Source organism: Rattus rattus, chromosome 5 (genome assembly GCF_011064425.1).
Source record: "Rattus rattus isolate New Zealand chromosome 5, Rrattus_CSIRO_v1, whole genome shotgun sequence".
In the NCBI taxonomy this organism is placed as follows: Eukaryota; Metazoa; Chordata; class Mammalia; order Rodentia; family Muridae; genus Rattus; species Rattus rattus.
The window spans coordinates 47,473,590-47,498,882 of record NC_046158.1 but is presented as its reverse complement, the minus strand read 5'-3'; the positions used below and the strand labels follow the sequence as shown (position 1 = coordinate 47,498,882).

The window sequence follows — 25,293 nt, the reverse complement described above, 5'->3', positions numbered from 1 at the left end:
AGGAAAACAATCTCTGTTCCTTCCCAGGTAGGAGTCATTCCCTTGTGGCAACTCCCAGAGGCCCAGGCCCTCCTCCTGGGCTCACTCATTTTCCCTGATTGAAGAGCACTTTCTCCTGACCTCAGCGCTAGTGAGAGGCACACAGAGCAGGGGCAGCTTCCGGAGCAGACACTCTAATGAGCAGCCAGACAAACACACAAACCATTGTATCTGAGAGTAGAGGATTATGGGTGCCGTAAGAAAGCTATAAGCATAACGCTCGGGGCCTTGGAGAAATAGACTTTTAATTATGCAGGGTTTTCAGATCATTATGGTGCCATTTGAATTAATTATGTGACGCTTCTAAAGCCTACTCACGATTGCATCAGTCACATTTCAACTGTTTCCTACATGCCAACCTCTGCGATAGGCAGAGGGGAAATCAAGAGCCTCAAAACAGTGCCCCAGCTTCTGAGACGCTCCTGGAGGAAGGCAGACATATTCCAAGCCCGATTGCAGGGGATCCATGAGAACAGAACAGTATCAGGAAAGTCCTTAGGTAAGGGTCTCACTGGACCACCTCCTGCTGAGAATACAGCAGAGAGGAAAAGATAGAGGAGACTTGAATTTATCTAATAGATCCTAGAGGAAATTCATATAAAAAACAGAAGTGGGGCTTTGGCTCAGTGGGGAAGGTGCTTGCTCTGCATTGACTTGCATTGAATCCCCAACACCCACATAAAAGTGAGGAGTGGCTACACCTGCCTATAACACCAGGGAGTGGAGTCAGGCACATCCTGGGAGCTTAGCTGAAATAGTGAGATTCAGGTTCAGTGAAAGACTGTCTCAAGAAGCTAAGTGTAAGGCAATAGAGGAAAATACCAGCCATCTTTCTTCAACTTCTGCATGAGTGTGCATGGACACATGCAACCCTTCCTTGCACACACACACACACACACACACACACACACACACACCACAAGTAAACAGGCCTTGTCATTAGTGGAAATAAGGACTGTTGGACAAACTGAGATCAGCAAATAAAAGAACATTTCCACACACCAAGTCACGACTGTACAGTTCAACCCATTGTATTTAATCTTTGGTTTTGCTTGAGTACTAACTGCTTCTAAACTGCTTAGCTCCCAAGGACAGAGGCATGAGAAGCTTTAAGAACAACTAGAGATAGAAAGGGTTTCAGATAACATGATTGCAACACATCTTTCGATACCCATTTCCCTCCCATTTCATAAGTGTTTGTGTGCTGACATTTCCTATCACAACAAAGACTACAATTTCCTAGGCATCATGATGCTCAATGTGGCTGCTTGACTGAATTGTGACCAGTGATGTACAAATCAAAATTTTCCATGGTGTTTCCAAAAAGTTTAGTCAAAGAGAAGAGACACACTACCCCTTTTCTTCACTGCTGTGCATCTGTGTGCTGGGGCCTGCTGGTATATGATTGGAGGGGGCTAGCAGGCCTGCGACACAGAATACCCAGCTCTCCTTTGGATAAAGTTTATAGGCACTTCGATGCAATGTAGGATGAAGGAAAACAACGGTTTGAACTTGGTCCCCCTCCATGCTGAGGTTTGTAGCTAAAATTAAACTATAAAGAAAGTCCAAGGTCACAGACAGCACTAAAGCTACAGGAGGCTTATCTCCGGCACACACACATGTAATCACACACACACACACACACACACACACCCCTTTACACATATATACACATGCACACAAAGCAAGAGGTAGAAAGAGTCACTGGGAAAGAGACCCAACTCTCTCCTGCTGCCTATGAAGATGAAGCAGGTGGACCATGAAGCCGGGAGTTCAGGCACCCCCTGCAATGTGGAGCTGAGCCCCAACTGTTACTCAGAAAAAAAGAGGGATCCTCGGTTCTATATACACAAGGAGCTGAATTATGCTTACGACTTGAGGGAGCGAGAAAGCAAATTAATTCCCCAAGCCTTAGGAAAAGTACACAGCCCTGCTGAGTGCATGCTTTTAGCCTAGTGGAATCACGTCAGATTTCCAAGCTCCGGGACTGTGAGATAATAAATTTGGATTGTTTTAAGCCGCGAAGTTCAGGATAATTTGCTATGATAATAACAGAGACGGAATACATCCATCAAGCACCATGTCCTCTCTATCCTACTTCTGAGTTCCTCTTTCATGTAACAAATCAGCCATCCGTCATCTCGGGAGCCTCTGCTTCCTCCTCTCCTCCCTCCATTTCACTCTGTGCAGTCCAGCTGGTGTCCAGTGGTGAGAATTTGCTTATAATATACACATTTGACCTTGCTATATCCTGGATCAAACGTCTTTGCAGAGCCATGCTTCCAGCATGATCAAATCTCCACTCCTTTACAGAATGTATGTTATCTTTCTTAGCTACCCATCCCATTTCAAACCATGTCTTCCAGCCTGAACCTGTAGCTCCCAACAGGTTCTCTCCTTTAACACCTCAGAACCATTGGACATGGGGGATCTCTACAATTTGCCAACCGAGTGGGCTCTTGTTCATTCTTCATGCTTATCTATCATGATTAATACAATAGCATTCTGTAGGTTTTTTTAAACTTTACTTATTTATTTCTGTGTTTATGAATGTTTTGCCTGCCTGTAGGTCTTTGTAACATACGTGTGCTGGTGCCTCAGAAGCTGGAAGAGGGTGTCAAATACCTCCGGACTAGAAGTACAATCATTTGTGAACCACAGTGTGGGTGCTGAGAATTGAAACCAGGTCCTCTGAAAGAGCAGCTCATATTCTTAACCATTGAGCCAGATACCATAGTCTTTAAATTTTTGATGAATAAGTAACAATATGAATTAATACACATATGTTAAGTAAGAAGTAGTGCCAGGAATAGATATAACCTGGACCCCAAAGTAGTACAATAACTAATAAAGCATGGAATAGCCCTCTTGAATGAAAGCAGATTCCAAGTAAGTTATTCACAGTAAGCAGGGGGATAATAAAGGAAAGAATGCTGACTCAAGTGGAACTTGACACAATAATCCTCAGTCTGCACTTTAGAAGCCCAAATATACTCACATCCTCGAACATATCTGTTTGTTACTTACCTTGTTGCTGCAACAAAACACCTGACAATAGCAACTTAAGAAATGGAGGGTTTACGAGGGCCCACAGTTTGAAGGACAGTCCACTGTGGCAAGGACAGCATGGTAGTAAGAGTAAGAAGCAGCTGGCCTCATTGTATCCCCAGTCAGGAAGCAGAGAATGATAGTTTCTGGTGCTCACCTTTCTATATAAGGTTTCTCCTTTCTATATAATCCAGGACACCAGCCTAGGGAATGATGCTGCCCGCAGTGGGTGGTAGTAGTGCCATCAGGGATGGGGGTGGGGTAAGAAGGAAGTATCTTCCTATGTCAGTTATCCTGATCAAGCTAATCCCTCAAAGACCTGTCTAGAGATTTGTCTCCAACATGACTATATACTCAGCCAATTGATAATCAATACAAACTACCACAGTATTCAACAATTATAAACAATGACTTAAGCCCTAATGTAGACATTACTGACCTCGGTCCATTATATACAATCTCGTGGTGGGCTGGAGACAGAAGGAAAAGACTAATATGAGTTACATTAAATGCTTCTCCCTGAGAGCTCTTGCCAAATGTTTCATTTTGCAGGTCACCTTGCCACCTCCAAATCCTGAAAAATCGGAAGCATCTATTTGCTTTCACAGGTGGGGAAAATATAGCTTCCAAAAATTTCCAACTAGGATGATGGTGCTTGTCTATAATCCCAGAAGTTAGGATAATGAGTTGGAGGTCAACTTTGACTACCCAGCGAGACCCTGTCTCATCACTCCATGCCTCACCTTTTAATTGGATTGGTATTTATTAGTTATTTTTATTGAAAAATATTTATACATTATACTTTTAGCATGTATTTTCCTGCCCAATTCCTCCTAGGTCTTCCCTACCTCCTAACTCACCTAACTATGTATTGGTCCTCTCTTACTCTTTAAAAAAAACACCCAAACAAACAAAAACAAAACAAAAATACAAACAAAAACCACATGGAAATAAAACCCTACCAAAAACAAAAACAAATAAACAAACAAACAAAACCTCCTTTGTCTCTCTCTAAAATATCTAGAAAAAATGATAAACTCAGGCTTTAAGTTAAGACATTTCTTTCTTCAATGTCTATATATGCCACTGTTTTCTATTCATGAAGAGTCTGATACTTTGGAAGATGAATTAAGTGAACATGTATGCAAAAAAAATGACAGAAACCAATTAACAAGCAACCCTCAAGAAGGTACAAAACGAAGTTGTCAAAACCAGGAAACATGTTCAGCAAGAAGGGTGTGGAGAGAGGTCCCCCCACGAGGCCAAATTCATTTTGCTGGGTCTCCTGGGGTCTGTGAATTTCGAGGCATGTCCTAAGCAGAGAACTCATACAGCTGTTTGCAAAGGAGGAGATATTGCAGAGAGTTGGGGGAGCACATAGAGAGGAAGATAAAAAAATGAAGTATGATCCCTAGTTGTAGCTAACATACAGTTAAATACCTCACCATGTGTTCAGAAGGGATTCTTCTTATTTACTCATAAAAGCAATAAACCAAGACATTTGGGTGCAATCAAACCGTTGGGAAAGTGTTAACTACAGCCTTGGATCTGCCATTCTGATTACAATTAGTAGAGCCCATTAATGGAGTTAAATAGTTTGGCTTGTGCCTGTATCTGGTTCCTCAGTATCACACCCCAATCCTACTCAAAGTGGCTTTTTTTTGGCCCTAAATTGCATCTTGTATGTTCAAACTTAATTCTTTTTAAATGTTTACATTTATTCATATTACATTATTCCACTTTACTATATAACAAATCCCTCTAATACAGGAATAATAGAGTAAAAAACAAGATTCCCCAACTCCAACGCCTAACCCCAGCCTCCACCTATGGTAGTATGGTGAGCGTTCTTTCTTTAGGCCTTTTATGTGCATTTATTACAGTAGCTCTAAATATATATGTTCTGGTGTTTGTGCTGTAAGCATCAAAGTACAGTATAGTTTATGATGCATAAACTTTCCTGTCTATAGTTTTCTGGCAGTAGAAATGGCCTGGCTCTTTACTTTTTTCATCCTGAAATACAAATTAAAATTCATCTAATGTCAACTCCATACCTCAATAATGACCCACAATGTAGGCACCTCATAGTTTATTTAACCACTCACCTATTGGTAGACATGTAGATTAAGTCTATTTTTCTGGATATAAGAAAGTTGAAGTAGTTTATAATGTTATATGTCACCCGTGGTTTCTAACTTTTAAAGGCTTCTTTGGGGCTGGCAAAAATGGCTTAGTGGGTAAAGGTACTTCTGAGTTCAATCCTTGGAACCCACATAAAGGTCGAAGGAGTGAAACGACTCCACAAAGTTGTCCTCTAATCTACACACACACACACACACACACACACACACACACACACACACACACACACACACATCCATACACACACTCTCTCTCACACACACATAGATACACACAAATAAATAATTAATTTTTGAAAGAAAGTCTTTTGGATAGTGAACAGTTCTCACTGGAAAACACTTCCATCCTATGAAGAAACTTAAATTCTGAGAGAGCTGACATTGCCTGCCTGGTCTTCTGGCGATAACTCAGTGAGCAATTCTAGAGTAGAGGAAGCACAGAACTCCACAGCACCAGAGAATGCACTGTAAATGGCGACTAGAGATGCTCAAACGCACCGGCATCAAGGTTTGAACCCTACCCTGGCATTCTTGCCACTTGCAAGAGCCTGACCAGTAAGCTCAACCCACATGACACAGGCCGAGATCCGTTCAAAACTCACATAGGCTACAATTATGCCAAAGGAGATTAAGTCCAAAATTTCAAAGAAATAGTTGAAGTCATTCCTTTAAACTCAAGACTGGATGATGCAAAAACTCAATCTCGTGGTAAACCGTCCCATCATCAAGAGTGAACAATTGCTCCAGGGTGGGAAAGATGTTCACGCTAAATACTGCAGCCATTAGAAAGACTTGATTATCACATCTATTACTCAGGGAAAAGCAGAGGGGAAGATGTTTGCAAGCGCACTAGGTGGGAAGGAGGCATCTGGAAGGAAGTCGAGACAAGTGGCACCAGAGCCATGTCACTTGTAGGCCACCACCGCCTAAGTCCAAGTTTTATGGTACTATCTATGACAACTTTTTCCACAACAATAGTTGGGACTGAGGAAGGAGCTAAGAGTGTGTACTTAGGAAGTGTCAAGCTTGTTTGTTCTTTCTCTTTTCTCCCTATTGCAGGGAAGATGATGGGAGTTGAGACCGAGTCTTCCTCTGTTGCCTGTGTTGACCTGGAGCTTGATCTCCTAAGTGCTGGGATGTTCACACAGTGCACCGCTGTGCTGCACTGATTCTAATCACTCTTATTGGCTTCACAAGTGCTCATGTGTGCCAGGCTGGCCTCAGGTCCCTTGTGTAGCCAAGGATGACCTTGGGCTTCTGATCTTCCCTCCTCCACCTCCCGAATGCTGCGGTGGAAGAGAGAGTGAGCGAACGCACCCGGATTCTCACTCTTAGTAATATGGTTCACCCTGTTCCTTAAGCAATGTCATGTGCAATGTTAGGCTATAATCATTCAAATGTAAGTTACTCCGTCAGCGTGCATGGCTCCCAGTGAGCCCATCCTTAATCACTGAAGAGTCAGGAAGTCACACAGACTTCACTTCCTCTGGCTCTGAGTTCTGGGTGAGTCAGCCTCAAGTCACCTCAGAACCTCACACTTAGAGCAGTTAACATTACCCCAGCCCTGTGCTAAAGACAGGGTGTGAGGGCGCGGGGTGAGGATATGGGGTGAAAGGGTCCCCAAACTTCATTTAATCCACTACCCTGCATGGCAATTCCCAAAAGTCATAAGTGATGTTTCTCATTCTCTCAAAAACCACGCAAACCTCATTCCTCGCTGTACTCTCCTTACATAACATACAAGAGCACAGGACACATAAACAGTTCGGCCATGCGTGCGCGATGTGAGCAAAGTGGAGGTGAGAGTAAACGCTGTATCCATAGATACCGCAGAGGGACAGGTTGATGTGCAACTTGCCATTTGACCCAAAGCGGTCATTGGCTGGCATCTGTTCTTTAATATTCTCCTTCAACAAGAACTCAGCAACACCATCATATCCAACCGCTACTGTCCAATGGGACAGAGAACTAGACCTTGCCTCAGGGCTAGGTAATGACCTTTCTCATACACAGTCCTTCACACAACTAGGAGCAAAAAACCCTGTTCTTTTCCACACACAGTTTTTTGTTTAATTATTAAAATTAGGGGTGTGTGTGTGAGAGAGAGGGTGGGGAGAGAGAAGAGAGAGAGGGAGAGGGAGAGAGAGAGAGAAGAGAGAGAGAGTCATGACGTGTGGTGGTGGAAGGATGGCTTGCCGGAGTCAACGTTTCTCTTCTACCGTGTAGGTTCCACGGATCGAACTCAGGTCATAAGTCTTGGGAACAAGGCAAGGGAACCATTGAGACATTACGCCAGCCCTCCACAAACACGATTCTTTAAGAATTTATGACTCTGAGGGCCGAGGAGACGGCTTAATATCGATAAAGTGCTTACCACTCAAGCATGAGAAGCCGAGTTCAGATTCCCACACCCACATAAAGGACAGGCGCACTAGCACATGTCTGCAACCTCAGTGCTCCAGGGCTTGGAGCCTTCCAGATCTCTAGAACCCACTGACCTATCTGAACTGGTGAGCTGCAGGAAAAATGAGCAAACTGTCTCAAAAAATAAGGTGCAAAGCAATTGAGGAAGACAGTGAACATCTACTACTTGTGACCTCCTGTGCGCATGATCACACATATGCACACACACACACACACACACACACACACACACACACACATGCTCATACACATTTTGACTTTAAAGACGCATGGTTCAAACCATGCTCTCTACATATCTCATCATCATTAAATCCATAATTATTTATGTGGGTTTCTTAGAATTATACACTGTAAAGGTGAATTGTGCTGTCATGTCTAAGCAGTCTGGATATAAGCATCACTCCCTAGTTAGCTTAGCCTCTTACGAGAAATTAACTTTACGTGAAGTAGAATGACAGCCTGGTAATACAGCAGAGGACGAGGGTAGGCCAAGCCAGGCCTGTGACACACTGTGATTCCCCAAGCGCTGGTGGCTCTCCCCAGTAGTGTGATATTTAAATTCTTCATCTGAAAACCACGGAGGGAGGGACGGCACTCGCCTGGTCTGAGAAACAACTGTGGAACAAGGAGAACAGTCAGCAGGTAGGCTCACACCTCACTGTTGTCACCGGGCGAACTGACCTTGGAGGATACAGCTTTACTAAGAGGGGCTTTCTCAGATTGCAAGGCAAAGTTTGACAGCCATTGACCGTTGGGCTGAGCTGGGCCACTCTAGGTACCTCAGTTGCTACAGAGCTCTGGCCACTAAGCTTGCTCTACTGAGACCAAGCAAGCTGCGGGCAGATTGCATGGAGAAACAAAGGATTCTCTGCCTGTCCTCCTCCTCCCCAAACTTACCATGTGCAGAAACCACCTCAGGACCCCACTTTAATCCATCCGTTTGGGTCCACTCAAGAGTAGTTTGAACAGAGAGATGCTGACGGCACAGGATTAAATGCACAAAAGTAATGAGAACATTAAAGAACATGGAATGAATAGGAGCTGAGAGCAGCTGCTACCTCTAGTAAGAAGGAAAACGGTCCAACCACCTTATCCACACCCCAGCTGAGATCCAGCCCCCACTGAGAAGGATTCGACAGTGGCCCCTGGTAACAGAAAGTTCTCTTTAGAACACACAAGGCAGGGCTGGCAATCAGGAGAAGCTGCCTACCAAGGTGTCCTGGCTCCCCAGGCAGCGGCCTTATTGGGGGGTGAGTACCAGAGGGTGTCCAAATGTCACAGAGAGCTAAAGGGACCAGCATCAAGGGAAAAATAAGAGACCAGTGGCCTTTCCTCCTGCAGTGACCTTCCAACGCCCTCTGGTGACAAAGCTTTGCATCTAACCCACAGCTGAGAAATCCTTCAAGTCCACAAAGCAGAGCAGAGGGGAGCCTTGAGACAGTAAGAACTTGTCTCCTGGTTTGGGAAGGAAGTGGAGGAGAGATGATTCAGAGGCCAGAGTGCTGTGGCCGGGCACCAGATCTGAAGAATTTCAGCTCCTGGATCACAACAGGCACTTCAAGCGCAGAGTGAACCAGTCCTCTAGGTCCTGACACTCCATGCTTAAGATGGAATGAAGAGACTATAGAGACCCCTCTCCTCCCAGTTAGAAAGCCTTAAAAACCTGTCTTGTCATGGCGCATAAAATTTCCTCATTAAGACTCACTGCTTTCTATCCTGGCAGCTCTTTATTAGAATGGATCATTCTGGGAGGCAGCCCATCAGACCCCTTTAGTGGCCCAAACTGTCCTAGAGGTAGATGGCAGTGAGGAAAAAATGTAAAGGCTCAGGGATCAGCCAGATGACCACAGGTCATTCTGTGTGTGTGTGTGTGTGTGTGTGTGTGTGTGTGTGTGTGTGTGTCTGTCTGTCTGTCTGTCTCTCTCTTTATCTCTGCCTCTCTGTCTCTTTGTCTCTCTCTGTCTCCCCCACTTCCCCCTTCTCTCTCGTCCCTTGACCTCTAAGATTTCTTTCATCATAGGAAAGAAAAGGAGTCAATGAAAATCAAGGTGCTTCAAAGCTCTAGTGTCAGGATCTTGGCCACAGAAGGGAAGACCCTTCTGTCCTGGGGCCTTTTTTTTCACTGTCACTGTGAATGTTGTTAGCTGGTTGGGAAGAAGCTGATGAGGACTGACAATGGTTCCGTGTCCTTGTAGTCAAACCTCAGGCTTTCCTGTAAACTATTTTTACCCCTGCAGATTTAATGCTATTTCTGGATTCTGAGCAATGACAATATTAACTAACATCCCTTCAGAGCTTACTACCCGTAAGCATTCTGCCGAGAGTATTCACACAGACCCCACCGTGCAAATAAACAGGTCCCCGGCTTCACAGATAAGGGAATGGAAGCTCTATGAAAATGCAGAAGTTGGTGACAGTCTGGCCAGCTCCAAACACAAGCAACTCAACTGAACTGCACACTTACAGCCTCTGTGCCAGCCTGGGGATTCCTTTAGGCTAATGAGGTACCTTGTCTTTCAGTTTCTGCCAGAGCAATTCATGTCATGCGTGATGTCAACAGGACATGGAAACCAGGTGACCTGTCATCCCAGTTACTTAAGCTTAGCAGTGTTCAGATCACGAACACGGCAGCCTATAAACCGAAAGAATACTTTGGGGTGCAGTGTGAGATGAACACGTATTTATCTGTTGCGTGGTACATTTTTTTCTTTCATTTCTGGCTCCCTAATGTCACAGCTGGTGAAACCAAATAGGTCATTTTTACCTCAATCAGCCCAACGTCAAGGATCACCTCGCACCATTAGTTCGCAAAGGCAAAGCCACACATCTAATTACAACTCGTTGTTAATACATTTGTAATAGACAAAAAAAAGAAATTGGCTGCTATAGATCTTGCTCCCCAGCAAAGCAAATCCATTCAAACGGCAGATTGCCTGCCCATTCCTTCTTTATTGTTTCCATAAAGTTAGCAACGCGTCGTAGACAGGAAAAATCAGGGCAAACCTCAAATGAACAGATTGGACCATCAGATCTGGCCACATTGTCTCTAATGGGCAAAATTAGCAGATGAGCATTAACACCTGCTACCACGAGCAGTCCCTGGCTCGCACACTAGGTAGGAAGTTCCTCGGAGCAATCTGAGCCCAGGTCACCAGAGACAACACGCCACGCCAACGCCCACCAAAGCACAGGCAGGCTCCATTTAATATCAGCTGACTGTGGCAGACGTCAGGGGCGACAGAACAGCACTCTTTACTGCGAAGTGTGGCCCTTAGCAGGGGTCTCTGGATCTAAAGGCCGTGACACCGAACACTGCACACTATGCAGACTCCACAGAGAAGCTGACCCAGCAGGACCCACTAAGCATGGCCCTTTTCAGAGGCAATTGGCGCCAGAGACACACCCTTCTCTACCAAGTGGCTTGTGTGGTAACCTCTCAGGGCCAGATTATGGCCTATTGTTCTCGTGGTCCTCAAGGTCAATTGCAATCATCCGAACTAAATAGACCATGCTGAAAGTCCTGGCGCTTTGTAAAGGAGGTCCAAGTAAGGAAAGCCGCATTTATTTTTTCTGACATTATAAATATGTCTTCCCTTTCCAAGGGCTTCAGCCATTTTTCTACCTGGTTGCCTAGCAACCCTTTCAAGGGATAGACATCTTGGAGAGGGATGCTTGGAGACATACAGATGAGTTTATATTATTTTACCAATTCCTTTTCAAAAGTTAATCCGTATGTCCTCCTGGGTCAGGGGTAAGACGGGATAAGGGGGTTGGGTCAGTGGGGAGGCTACTCTCTTAGCAGGAAAGCAGGAGGCCTGAAAATGTATTTCGAAAGCGTAGTCAGCAAACAGAGAAAGGTATCCTGCTTCTCAGCTCATCAGAAAGATATTGAACATGGAGAGTGCCCCCTGAGGACCCTCTGCTGACAAGGTCTCAGCCAGCCCCGCGCGGAGCTGACACTGCATCCTAGTTTAGTACACTGTGCTTCTTTCTTGTTTGTCTGTAGCCTTCCTTCTGCTAAATGATGGCCGTACAAAAACCACTCAATTCATTCAGTATTCACACTCATTTGTGACGCTTTCAGCTAAGGAGTCCTGCACAGTTCTTTAAATTTCCCGCACATTTATTTGTAAGTTTATATTTACTTTTTTTTCTTAACATGGCTGGTAATACATCTATTTTTTTAATCCATAAAAGCCCATGATCTGTACCTTGCCCCTACTGTTTTTATAATATTGCTTCATTAATTTCCATTTCTGTCTTCTTATATCCTCTCCTTTTTAAAAATTCTAATTGCTCAGGCTAATTAACTATTTTTCTTCAACATTAATACAAGTATTTGAGGCTACGAATTTGCCTCTGATCTCTGCTTTAACTATTGCTTAACCCTGATATGCAGCATTTTAATATTTTTTTTTCTTTTTTTCGGAGCTGGGGACTGAACCCAGGGCCTTGCGCTTGCTAGGCAAGTGCTCTACCGCTGAGCTAAATCCCCAACTCCAGCATTTTAATATTTTTTTCTATCTCTTCGATTTCCACAGAGACTTTCTTCCAGCTTGAGCTGTTAAAGGAAGTTCCCAAGTGGTGACCTTGATTTTTTGTATTTCTTTCTAGCTTTAATGCACTGTGGTCAGAGAGTATTGTCTATATGAACGTATCTTTACAGCCTCTGTAATCTTAGTGTGTGTGTGTGTGATGTACATGTGGGGAATAGGGGTGTGTGGAGGTGAAGGATCCTAGGGGCTTTTGACAGCCTTATACCCACAGTTCAAGATTAGGTCAAGTACCAATTTCCTGCCTTGGGTCAAGGCTAGGCCAAGTTCCATTCTTCACCTACAGTTCTTGGGAGGAGCAGGGACTTTCTTGAAAAAACGCAGAATGTACTGACTGATTAGTTACCTGACCCTCTGGTCCCAGATAGAGTTTGAATGCATGTCGTATGCTTGCTAGCCAATAGATTCAAAGGTCAATATACTTAGCCAATAAGTTTAAACTGTTACCTTGCTAATGTAACCTGTACCCCTAAAAAGTATAAAAACTGCTTGTTATAGCCATTTGGGGTTGCCTTCTAGTCACTCACCATGAGGGACTGATTGAGGATCGACCCCTCTTGCATTTGCATCGAACTCAGTTCTCCTGTCTCACTTGATGGGTAGTTAAGACTCACTTCAAGCCTTACAGAGGCATGTATGTGAGTGTGTGTGTATGTGAGGTGTTTATGTGTGTATACAGATAAAGGTATTTTAAAAATATTTTTACTGTTCCAGGGGCTGGAAAAATGGCTCAGTAGTTGAGAACACTTACTGTTCTTGTGGAGAACCTGTATTTGGTTCCCAGTACCCCCATGATACTTCACAGCCATACTTAACTCCAGTTCCAGGGGATCCAACTCCCTTTCCTTACCTCTGAGGGCACCAGTAACACACATCACACACACACACACACACACACACACACACACACACACATACACACACACACAGGCAAGATTCATATATACAAAATAAATATTTAAAAAATTCAAATTTTTGTTTACTATAAATACAATGTACTTAGGAATGATATATGTTGTGACTTTATAATTATAGAGAAACAAGTATTTGTGAATAAAATCTTAAACTCTGCTGCTCAAAAATAGAGAATACTTCTCATTTCAAAATTCTACTGAAAATTAACAAAATATTCATTTTGCTTACTTTTTATCAATTCTTTAAGTACATCATTCATGGAACAAGAGAAAGTTCATTAAATAATATCTGTAACCAACATTAATGTTCTTGTACTGCTTGTTTTAAGGCTGTAATGCCATAAATAGACACGTTTTTACATCTTCGTTATAAAATATTATTATTAAAAAAGTACCTTTCTTGGATTAACTTAATATTTTTTGTTGTGAATTCAATATTGCTTACTGTTAAAAGTTTGGTGCTGTAGTTTTTATTTTTGTTTTTTGTCTTTGATTATTTTTGTTTTTTTTGTTTGTTTGTTTTTGTTTTGCTTGAGACAGGGTCTCACTTTGTAGGGCTGGCTATCCTAGAACTCAACATGTAGAGCAGGCTGGCCTTGAATTCACAGAGGTCTGTCTGTTTCTGTCCCCCAAGTGCTGAGATTAAATGTTTGAGCCACTATGCTCAACATAATTTTGCTTTATAAAGTGCAGTATTTTAAAGAAACTAATAGAGAAAAATGAGAAGAAAGTATTTACATAGTCTTTTATTCTGGCCCACATGTCTTTCATTTTCTGTGCCCTCAGTCTCTTAGCCTTTACTGTGAATATTAGTGGCCATAATCTTCAGCATTTCTTGCAAGGCAGGTCAAGTAATAAAAAAATTTTTGTCCTTGTTTATTTGAGACTGAGATTATCTTTCCCTTACTCATTGGTTAAAGGATAATTTTGCTAGGTATAAAATTCTTGGTGGTCAAATATTTACAAGATTTTGATCATATCATCACACTGCCTTCTGATTTCAATTTTCACGTGAAAGCTTAGACATTAATTATATTGATGTTTCTCTGTGATTGACTAGGTGTTTTCCCTTGTCAGTATCAAGATATCCTCTAGTTTAACTATGGTATGTATTGCTGTTAGTTTTGTTGTATTAATGTGGTAGTTTGAATAAGAATGCTCCCCTCAACCCACTGGCTTATAGATCTGAATGCTTGGTCACCAGGGAGTGGCACTATTAGGATATATGACCTTATTGGTCGAAGTGTGTCACTAAGGATGGGGCTTTGAGATTTCAAATGCTCAAGCCAGGTCCAGCGTCTCTCTCTTCCTGCTGCCTGCCAATCTGGATATAGAACTCATAACTACCTTTCCAGCACTGAGTCTACCTGTGTGCGTCCATGCTTCCTGCCATGATGCTAATAGACTAAACTCTGAAACTGTAACCCAGCCCCAGTTAAATGCTTTCTTTTATGAGAATTGTCATGGTTATGGTATCTTTCCACACCAATAGAATACTTCCTAAGACACCTTTACTTTTTGTTTCTGAAGACTACTACTGTTTTCAACAAATTTTGGTTGTTTTAACCCATATTCTTTATATACATAGTAATAATACATATTTTCACACATTCATATCTCTCTTCTCCTTCTGAAATACCATTTACATGCACATTAGAATGTACAACAGTGTTTCATATGTTTTTGTGACTCTTTTTTCATTGTTCCTGTGTTCTTCAGATTCATTTCCATAGACATATCTGCTGAGTGCTCTGAGATTTCTGTTTAATTTCAGTTACTGAACTTTTCATGGCTAGTGATGTTGCAATGGTATGAGCACAGCACAGTGAAGATACACATGGCCCTGAAGACAAGCTTCGTGGACACCATTCACTGGTGTGTGAACCCAAGCAGCTCACTTGACTTCTCTCTGTCTTAAAATTCTCATCTATAAAATGAAGAGATTAATAGTTTAATAGATTTTAATAGATTAATAGTTTAAGAGGTTAACAGTTTAAGAATTAGTTTACATAATATACCAATTATTCAATGTAAAGTAAGGCTTAAGTAACTAACACTTTACTATTCTAACTGTTGATATAGGACTGTGTCATTGGTAACAAATATAATCTCGATTAAGTTTTGTGCCCCAAACTTGAAATCAGGAATAAGAGATGAACCTCACACATACTTGACCCTTCAGTATTTCTCTCAAGTCCCAATATGTTTGTGTATGTCTCTTGTTTCTCTAGACTATGTTGTTACAGCAGTAAGGTCACTAGATAACAAACTTGGCACATGATATTTCTAGCCTACTTCTATGTGTTAAAGGCTTGTCTCCCTCTGCCCCGCCCAGTCTATGACTATTGGGAGTTGGTGGAAACTCTTTATATATTAACAAAGGCAAAAGTACCCAGGATTATAGTAAACAGTCGAATCTATATGTATCTGTAGACTGACCCTGTAAGCAGTGTTCTGCTATTTGTTAGTTATTAATATAAATCCTGGTGAACCAAGCAGAGTTGAATTTTCAGTCCTACTTACAGTCTACAGAAAGTCTAACTAAGCAAAGACGAAGATAAACTGCCCAGTCTCTAATCATGAATACAACAACCGGAAAGTTTCCCAGTAACAACGAACTACCCTGTATTCTACAGAGCACTATCCCAAATGTATTTGATTCGATTCTCAAAATGACCAGGCTGTCTATTAACAGATAAGGTGATATGATGATCCTCAATTCAGAGAGGAGGGAGCAAGGTTAAAGCACATAAGTTACACATCCGACTCCACTTAGCTATTTGAGTAAGGAACTTTGCTTGCGAACTGGGTTTTCTTGCTTTTAATCCATTAAGTTTTCCAATGAATTCATATAAAATTCAGTGGCCAAAACATTTAAGAAATAGTGAAGTCTGGGAACCTGCAGCAGAGAAATCTGGTTGTTTTTGTTTTCCACAATGCTTCTCAGACCTGCCTTACCATATCTTATTTAATAACTATTAATGTACCATAGAGTTTTGAGTACTATTGCCATATACCACACCATTTCCCAAGAAGCACAGAGAATGCCAATTGAATAAAGATGTTGCTTCTTGGAGGAGGCCTTTTTTCTTAGCAGCTTCTAGCCTCTCAGCAAACATTGCATCCTGTCTATAAAGAGAAAGGGTCTCTGGTGAGTAGGCGAGTGGACTATGGGGACAGGAATAAGGGCTAAATCAAAATGCATGGACATACTTACCATAAAAGGTGGGGCCTTCCTAAAGCAATTTTAACAGTACTTTCGAAGCACAATTTATAGTACATCTACATCAAAATCACTCAGGAGGTGTGGAAGGTATGAACATGCCCAGACTATGGCTAAATCTAAGGACAGGGATGAAGAACCTGCATTGTAACAAGCTCATTAAGTACTTCTGACACCACTCGAATTTGAAAAGCACAACTTAAGGTAGCCAACAACAGATGTGAGATACTTTTCCAATTAAATCAAAGTCACAAACTGAAATGGAAATGACCCAGGATGCATCCAACAGGGGACTATTTCGTTCCTTGGTAAATAACCACATCTCAATGAGACCAGCCTTCCTGGGGAAGACTATTCCATGGTCTATCAGATCTCTTCATTAGGAAAACTTCCCTGCTATTCCATCTAAGTAGCTTTCCTTAATTTGAACCTATTACTCCCATGCTTTAAACAAAGCCGAGTACAGCAGTTATACTCAATAAGCAAAAATGTTATCTGTATAAATGCCACTCAAGGCCCATGTTTCCATCCAATTACCCTCAAATGGCCCCATCTTTCTACAAAGTAAAGTCAAGCCAGGTCTCCAAAGCCAGCTATTTTAGGTCTTAGTTTGGACGAATAGTTCTACCGTCGGAGTCGAGAATGTATTCAGCAGTTCCCGCAAACAGATGGCTTTCTCACAGCTCCTCATCACAGCTCCTCAACTCCATTACAAACCTCTGGACTCACAGGGCTGTTCAAGATGGAGGTGCTTAAGGAAATTAGAATGTGACCATAAGTACTGAATTCATTATAATGCTGTGATTTCCTGGCACTAGGGAAAAGCCACGAACACAGTAGTATCACAACCAAATGGAACAAGGCAGGGATACATAGTTTTGGAAGACTATCAGAAATATTAGAAATCTCAAGAAGCTGCCAACATCCTTGGGTAGTCAACATCCTTGATAAGTTATTAAACTACAAATATGCTGTCTGTGCCCAGAGCTGACCCTGTGCCACAGCTCTCAGTACCCAAATACCACTGAGAGAGAGAGCTGGTCTCCCAGGAATGCTGACACATAGACTTACAGGAGGGTCAAGTCACTGTCAGAAAGACCAGCAAACACAGAGATAACCAGATAATGAGAGGCAAATACAAGGACCTAAGCAACAGAAACCAAGGCCACTTGGCATCTTCAGAACCCAATTCTCCAACCACAGCAAGTCTTAGATACCCCAACACACTGGAAAAACAAGATTCTGACTTAAAATCACATCTCATGATGACATTAGAAGACTTAAAGAAGGACATAAATAACTCCCTTAAAGAAATACAGGACAACACAGGTAAACAGGTAGAAGTCCTTAAAGAGGAAACAAAAATTCCTTAAAGAATTACATGAAAACACAACCAAACAGGTGAAGGAATTGAACAAAACCATCCAGGATTTAAAAATGGAAATAGAAACAATAAAGAAATCAGGAAGGGAGACAACCCTGGAGATAGAAAACGTAGGAAAGAAATCAAGAGACAGAGATGCAAGCATCATCAACAGAATACAAGAGATAGAAGAGAGAATCTCAGAGGTAGAAGATAACATAGAAAACATTGACACGACTGTCAGAGAAAAGGCAAAAAGATTCTAACCCAAAATATCCAGGAAATCTAGGACACAATGAAAAGATCAAACCTAAAAATAATAGGTATACAAGAGAGCAAAGATTCCCAACTTAAAAGTCCAGCGAATATCTTCAACAAAATTATAGAAGAAAACTTTCTTAACCTAAAGAAAGAGATGCCCATGAACATACAAGAAGCCTAAAGAACTCCAAATAGATTGAACCAGAAAAGAAACTCCTCCTAGCACATAATAGTCAAAACACAAACTGCACAAAAGAAAGAAAGAATATTAAAAGCAGTAAGGGGAAAAGGTCAAATAACATATAAAAGCAGACCTATCAGAATTACTCCAGACTTCTCAACAGCGACTATAAAAACTAGAAGATCCTGGGCAGATGTCATATAGACACTAAGAGAACACAAATGCCAGCCCAGGCTACTATACCTATCAAAACTCTCGATTACCATAGATACAGAAGCCAAGATATTCCACAACAAAACCAAATCTATGCAGTATCTTTCCACAAATCCAGATGTACAAAGGATAAGAGATGGAAAACTCCAACACCAGGAGGAAAACTACATCCTAGAAAAAGCAAGAAAGTAATCTTTTTTCAACTAAACCAAAAGAAGATAATCACACAAACATAATTCCACCTCTAACAATAAAAATAATAGGAAACAATAATCATTGGCCCCTAATATCTCTCAATGTCAATGGATTCAATTCCCTAATAAAAAGACATTGACTAACAGACTGGATACCTAAACAGGATCCAGCATTTTGCTGCATACAGGAAACACAACTCAATGACAAAGACAGACACTTCCTTAGAGTAAAAGGCTGGAAAAAAAATTACCAAGCAAATAGTCCCAAGAAACAAGTTGGAGTAGTCATTCTAATATTGAATAAAATTAACTTTCAACCAAAAGTTATCAAAAAAGTTAAGGCAGGACACTTCATACTCATCAAAGGAAAAATCCACCAAGATGAACTCTCAATTCTGAATATCTATGCTACAAATGGAAGTGCACCCACATTCATAAAAGAAACTTTACTAAAGCTCAAAGCAGACATTGCATTTCACACAATAATAGTGGGTGATTTCAACACCCCACTCTCATCAATGGACAGATCATGGAAACAGAAACTAAACAGAGACACAGTGAAACTAACAGAAGTTATGAACCAAATGGACTTAACAGAAATCTATAGAACATTTCATCCTAAAACAAAAGAATATACCTTCTTCTTAGCACCTCATGGTACCTTCTCCAAAATTGACTATATAATCAGTCACAAAACAGGCCTCAACAGATACAAGAAGATTGAAATAATGTCATGCATCCTATCCAATCTCCACGGACTAAGACTGGTCTTCAATAACAACAAAAACAACAGAAAGCCCAAATATACATGGAAACTGAACAACACTCTACTCAATGATAACTTGGTCAAGGAAGAAATAAAGAAAGAAATTAAAGACTTTTTAGAATTTAATGAAAATGAAGGCACAACATACCCAAACTTGTGGGACACAATGAAAGCAGTGTTAAGAGGAAAACTCATAGCTCTGAGTGCCTCCAAAAAGAAACTGGAGAGAGCATACACTAGCTTAAGAGCACACTTGAAAGTTCTAGAAGAAAAAGAAGCAAATACACCCAAGACAGCAGTAAATAAACAAACTCAGGGCTGAAATCAACCAAGTAGAAACAAAAAGAACTATACAAAGAATCAACAAAACCAGGAGCTAGTTCTTTGAGAAAATCAACAAGATAGATAAACCCTTAGCCAGACTAACCAGAGGGCACAGAGAGAGTGTCCAAATTTACAAAACCAGAAGTGAAAAGGGAGACAAAACAGAAATTGAGGAAATTAAAAAAATCATCAAATCCTACTACAAAAGCCTATAGTCAATAAAACCGGAAAATCTGGATGAAATAGATAATTTTCTAGACAGATAACAGGTACTAAAGTTAAATCAGGCTCAGATAAACCATTTAAACTGTCCCATAACTCCAAGAGGCAGTCTCCCAACCTCCCCCCAAAAAAAGCCCAGAACCAGATGGGTTTAGTGCAGAAGTCTATCGGACCTTCATAAAGGACCTCATATCAATACTGTCCAAACTATTCCACAAAATGGAAACAGACAAAGCATTACCCAATTCCTTCTGTGAAGCCACAATTACACTTATACCTAAACCACGCAAAAACGCAATAAAGAAAGAGAACTTCAGATCAATTTCCCTTATAAATATCACTTACAAAATACTAAATAAGATTCTCGCAAACTGAATCCAAGAACACATCAAAATGATCATCCATCATGATCAAACAGGCTTCATCCCAGAGATGCAGGAATGGTTCAATATACAGAAATCCATCAATGTAATCCAGTATATAATCAAATTAACAAAAAACATATGATCATTTCACTAGATGCTGAGAAAGCACTTGACAAAATTCAACACCACTTCATGATAAAAGTCTTGGAAAGATCAGGAATTCAAGGCCCATATCTAAACATAGTAAAAGCAATATACAGCAAACCAGTAGCCAACATCAAGCTAAATGGAGAGAAACTTGAAGCAATACCACTAAAATCAGGGACTAGACAAGGCTGACACACTCTCTCTACCTATTCAATATAGTACTTGAAGGTCTAGCCAAAGCAATTAGACAACAAAAAGAGGTAAAAGGGATACAAATTGAAAAGGAAGAAGACAAAATATCACTATTTGCAGATGATATGATAGTATACTTAAGTGACCCCAAAAATTCTACCAGAGAACTCCTACAGCTGATAAACAACTTCAGCAAAGTGGCTCTGTATAAAATTAACTCAAACAAATCATTAGCCTTTCTCTACTGAAAGGATAAACAGGTTGAGAAAGAAATTAGGGAAATGACATCCTTCATAATAGTCACAAATAATATAAAATACCTTGGTGTGACTCTAACCAAGCAAGTGAAAGATCTGTGTGACAAGAACTTCAAGTCTCTGAAGAAAGAAATCAAAGATCTCAGAAGATGAAAATCTTCATGAGATCTCCCATGCTCATGGAATGGCAGGATTAATATAGTAAAAATGGCCATCTTTCCAAAAGCAATTTACAGATTCAATGCAATCCCCATCAAAATCCCAAATCAATTCTTCACAGAGTTAGAAAGAGCAATTTGCAAATTGATTTGGAATAACAAAAAACCCAGGATAGCCAAAACTATCCTCAACAATAAAAGAACTTCTGGGGAAATCACCATCCCTAACCTCCAGCTGTATTACTGAGCAGTAGTGATGAAAAACTGCATGGTATTGGTACAGAGACAGGCAGGTAATCAATGGAATAGAACTGTAGACCCAGAAATGAACCCACACACCTATGGTCACTTGATCTTTGACAAAGGAGCTAAAACTATCCAGTGGGAAAGATAGCATTTTCACCAAATGGTGCTGGTTCAATTGGTGGTCAGCATGTAAAAGAAGACAAATTGATCCATTCGTATTTCCTTGTACAAAGTTCAAGTCTAAGTGGATCAAGGATCTCCACATAAAACCAGATACACTGAAACTAATAGAAAAGAAAGTGGGATAGAACCTCAATACATGGGCACAAGGGAAAATTTCCTGAGCAGAACATCAATGGCTTATGCTCCAAGATCAAGAATCGACAAATGGGACCTCATAAAATTGCAAAGCATCTGTAAGGCAAAAGACACTGTCAATAGGACAAGATGGCAACCAACAGACTTGGAAAGGGTCTTTACCAACCCTACATCTGACACAGGGCTAATATTCAATATTAATATTCAATATGAAGAACTCAAGAACTTAGACTCCAGAGAACCAAGCAATCCTATTAAAAATTGGTACAGAGCTAAACAAAGAATTCTCAGCTGAGGAATACTGAATGCCTTCAATGCACCTAAAGAAATGTTCATCATAAAAAAAAGAAATGTTCATCACTGTCAGTCATCAGGGAAATGCAAATCAAAACAACTCTGAGATTCCACCTCACACCATTCAGAATGGCTAAGATCAAAAACTCAGGTGACAGCAGATGCTGACAAGGATGTGGAGGAGGAGGAACACTCCTCCAGTGTTGTTGGGATTGCAAGCTGGTACAACCACTCTGGAAATCAGTCTGGAGGTTCCTCAGAAAAGTGGACATAATACTACCTGAGGACCCAGATATACCACTCCTGGGCATACACCCAAAAGATGCTCCAACATATGACAAGGACACATGCTCCACTATGTTCATAGCAGCCTTATTTATAATAGCCAGAAGCTGGAAAGAACCCAGATATCCTTCACAGAAATGGCTATAGAAAATGTGGTACATTTACACAATGGGGTACTACTCAGCTATTAAAAACAATGACTTCTTAGGCAAATGAATGGAATTAGAAAGTATCATCCTAAGTGAGGTAACCTAATCACAAAATAACCCACACACATGGTATGCACTCACTGATAAGTGGATATTAGCCCAAAAGCTCAGAATACCCAAGATATAATTCACTTGTGGCTCAAGAAGAAGAAAGACCAAAATGTAGATGCCTCAGATCTTCTTACTAAGGGGAACAAAAATACTCACAGGAGGAATTATGGAGACAAAATGTGGAGCAGAGACTGAAGGAAAGGTCATCCAGAGACTGCCCTACCTGGGGCATTCATCCCATATACAGACACCAAATCCAGACAATATTGCCAAGAAGTGTATGCTGAGAGGAGCCTGTATAGCTGTCTTCTGAGAGGCTCTGCCAGAGCCTGACAAATACAGAGGCAGATGCTCTTAGCCAACCATTGAACTGAGAACAAAGTCCCCAATGGAGGAGTTAGAGAAAGGACCGAAGGAGCTGGAGGGGTTTGCAACCCCATAGGAAGAGCAATATTAACTAACCAGACGCCCCCAGAGCTCCCTGGGACTAAACCACCATCCCAAGAGAACACAGGGATGGACCTATGGCTCCAGCTGCATTCGTAGCAAAGGATGGCCTTGTAGGGCATCAATGGGAGGCAAGGCCCTTGGTCCTGTCAAGGCTCAATTCCCCAGTGTAGGGGAATGTCAGGGCAGGGAGGTGGGAGAGAATGGGTAGGTGGGAGGGAGCACCCTAATAGAAGCAGTAGGAGGGGGATGGTATAATGTGTTTCTGGAGGGGAAACCAGGAAAGGTAGTAACATTTAAAATGTAAAAAAAAAAAAAAATCTAATAATAAAAAAAAAACACAAATACACAATCTTTTAAGATTCCCTGCCCAGACAGGGGTGGGTAGACTAAATGACCATCTCGGATTTAAAAAAGAAGGATTCTATGAATCCCTAACTACATTAGATGAAGACTATTTTTGAGAACAAACTCTTTGGAAGAACAAATGGCCCATTGACAGATCGCTTGAAGAATCCCAGTTGATTTTCCAAGTTTTCAAGTACCTTGGACAGAGTCCAATAGAATGGCATACCTACAATAATAAAAATAATTGGCATTTAAATCAGACACATCATATATATGCACATGATTATATGCTTGTGTATTTGCATATGCATATCTGGCTAAAATTCTGAAGATTACAACCCAGAAAAATAAATGTGGAACCCTTAGTGAAGCTGGTTAGTTTTAACCGTCAACTTCACACAACCTACAATCACATAAGAAGGATTTTAATTAAGGATTTGCTTGGACCAGATTGGCTTATGAGCATGTCTGAGATTATCTTCCCTGTTAGCTGACATGGGAAGACCCGGGCCATTCTGGGAGGCCTAGTCCCTGCTTTGGAGCCCTGGATCTCATATGAATAGAAAGGACTAGCTGGGTTCTGAGCAAGTAGGCAGCATGGGTACCTTCATTTTTCTCAGCTTTTGACTGTGGTCAATATGACTACTTGCTTGAGTTGCTTGAGTCAGTGCCTTGGCTTCCATGAAATGACAGGCTGCGACCTGGAACTGTAAGGCAAATAAACCCCTTTCCCCCTAAGTTGCTTTTTGTCAGGATACTTTATCATCCCAGGAACAGAAACGAAATGGGGACACGTCCAAAATCACTTCACCTATGAATACAGTAACAATCAATAGTAACTCTGTCGATCATAACCTGCTAACCCCGCTTTGGAATCGACGCTGAGTGAGCCTGGTACCTGTCATTTAGAGATCTCATTTGCATGAGACTGCTTAGATCCTGAAAGGTGGAGAGTATAAACTTCCCAGCTCTGTGTCTGGACCAGGGTTCAGTCACAAAGATAAGTCACAGCTGGGCGAGCCTGGGCGCGTCAGCTCTGAAGTCACTTCCCAGATCCTCTGAGTGTTTCTGACTGTTCTAAGCCGAGGTTCCATCCAATGTAAAATTGGATTGTAATGATGCATTCACTACAGAAATCAAATGAGTGTCAAAGCATGACTCACGTAAAGCTCTAAGCAGAAGGTCAGGCAAGCAGGGGGTGCTCAGCAAGAGTGATGAGTATTTTTTGGGAACAAACTCTTTGGAAGAACAAATGACCCACTCAGAGATCACTTGAAGAATCCCGGGTGAGGTTGATTTTCCAAGTACCTTGGACAGTTCCCACTTTACCAGAATGGCGGTGGATCTCACACTCTTCCCCCTCCTTAAGTCTCCTGGTTCTCCCTGACACTGTGTGTGTGAGGAATCTCTCTACAACATAAGCAAGTTCTCAGGTTAAATGCTGCTCCTTATGCCTGACGCTTCAGCCTTCAGAAGCCAAAAGAAAAGGCGGACTGCGTGCTATTTTTGGAGTACAAAACAGTAACAGATTAAGACAGATGCATAGAATCTGAAATATAAACTGACAGTCCCCAAAGTATGAGTAAGGGTCCTCCTGACCTGATACTAATTCCCTACAGCTAATGAGTTCTTGTTGAGAGTGTCTGGGGTCATATAAAGTAAGTTCATGTGGATGGGACACCCGTGGAACATAGGACAGGGACAAAGCTGAGTGGTGCTGAATGGCACAGTGTCAACAACATTAACATGTCTTTTATTGTCACCTAATTGCAGAGAGCCTGTCCCAACCTCATCAGCAGAGTTCTTGTAAATTCCCCCATTCCAGACAGAACTCCTGCGTTGGAACTTAGGCTTAAGATGGCCATTCCCCTCACAGTCAGAGAAATGAGACCATCCAGAGGAAACCTTCACAAGATTAAACCTGCTGATGGTCCCTGTGAAAGAGAGGATTTGGGGAATCATCTGACTCCCACCTGAGAGTCCAGCCATGCCCATCCCGAGCCTCTTTTCCACCCATATGTATTTCCATCCCATTGGCTTTACGAGGTGCTAGAGATTATGGGAGGTGAAATGTCGATCTAAGGAGGGCGCTCTAGGTATGAAGCTTTTG

General features: G+C 41.5%; 1 protein-coding gene across 1 annotated transcript in view; it reads right to left on the bottom strand.

Annotated features, from left to right (window-relative positions):
- Window positions 1–25,293, bottom strand: part of Myo3b (myosin IIIB) — a 348,212-nt gene that overhangs the window by 246,981 nt on the left and 75,938 nt on the right. The window lies entirely within an intron of this gene.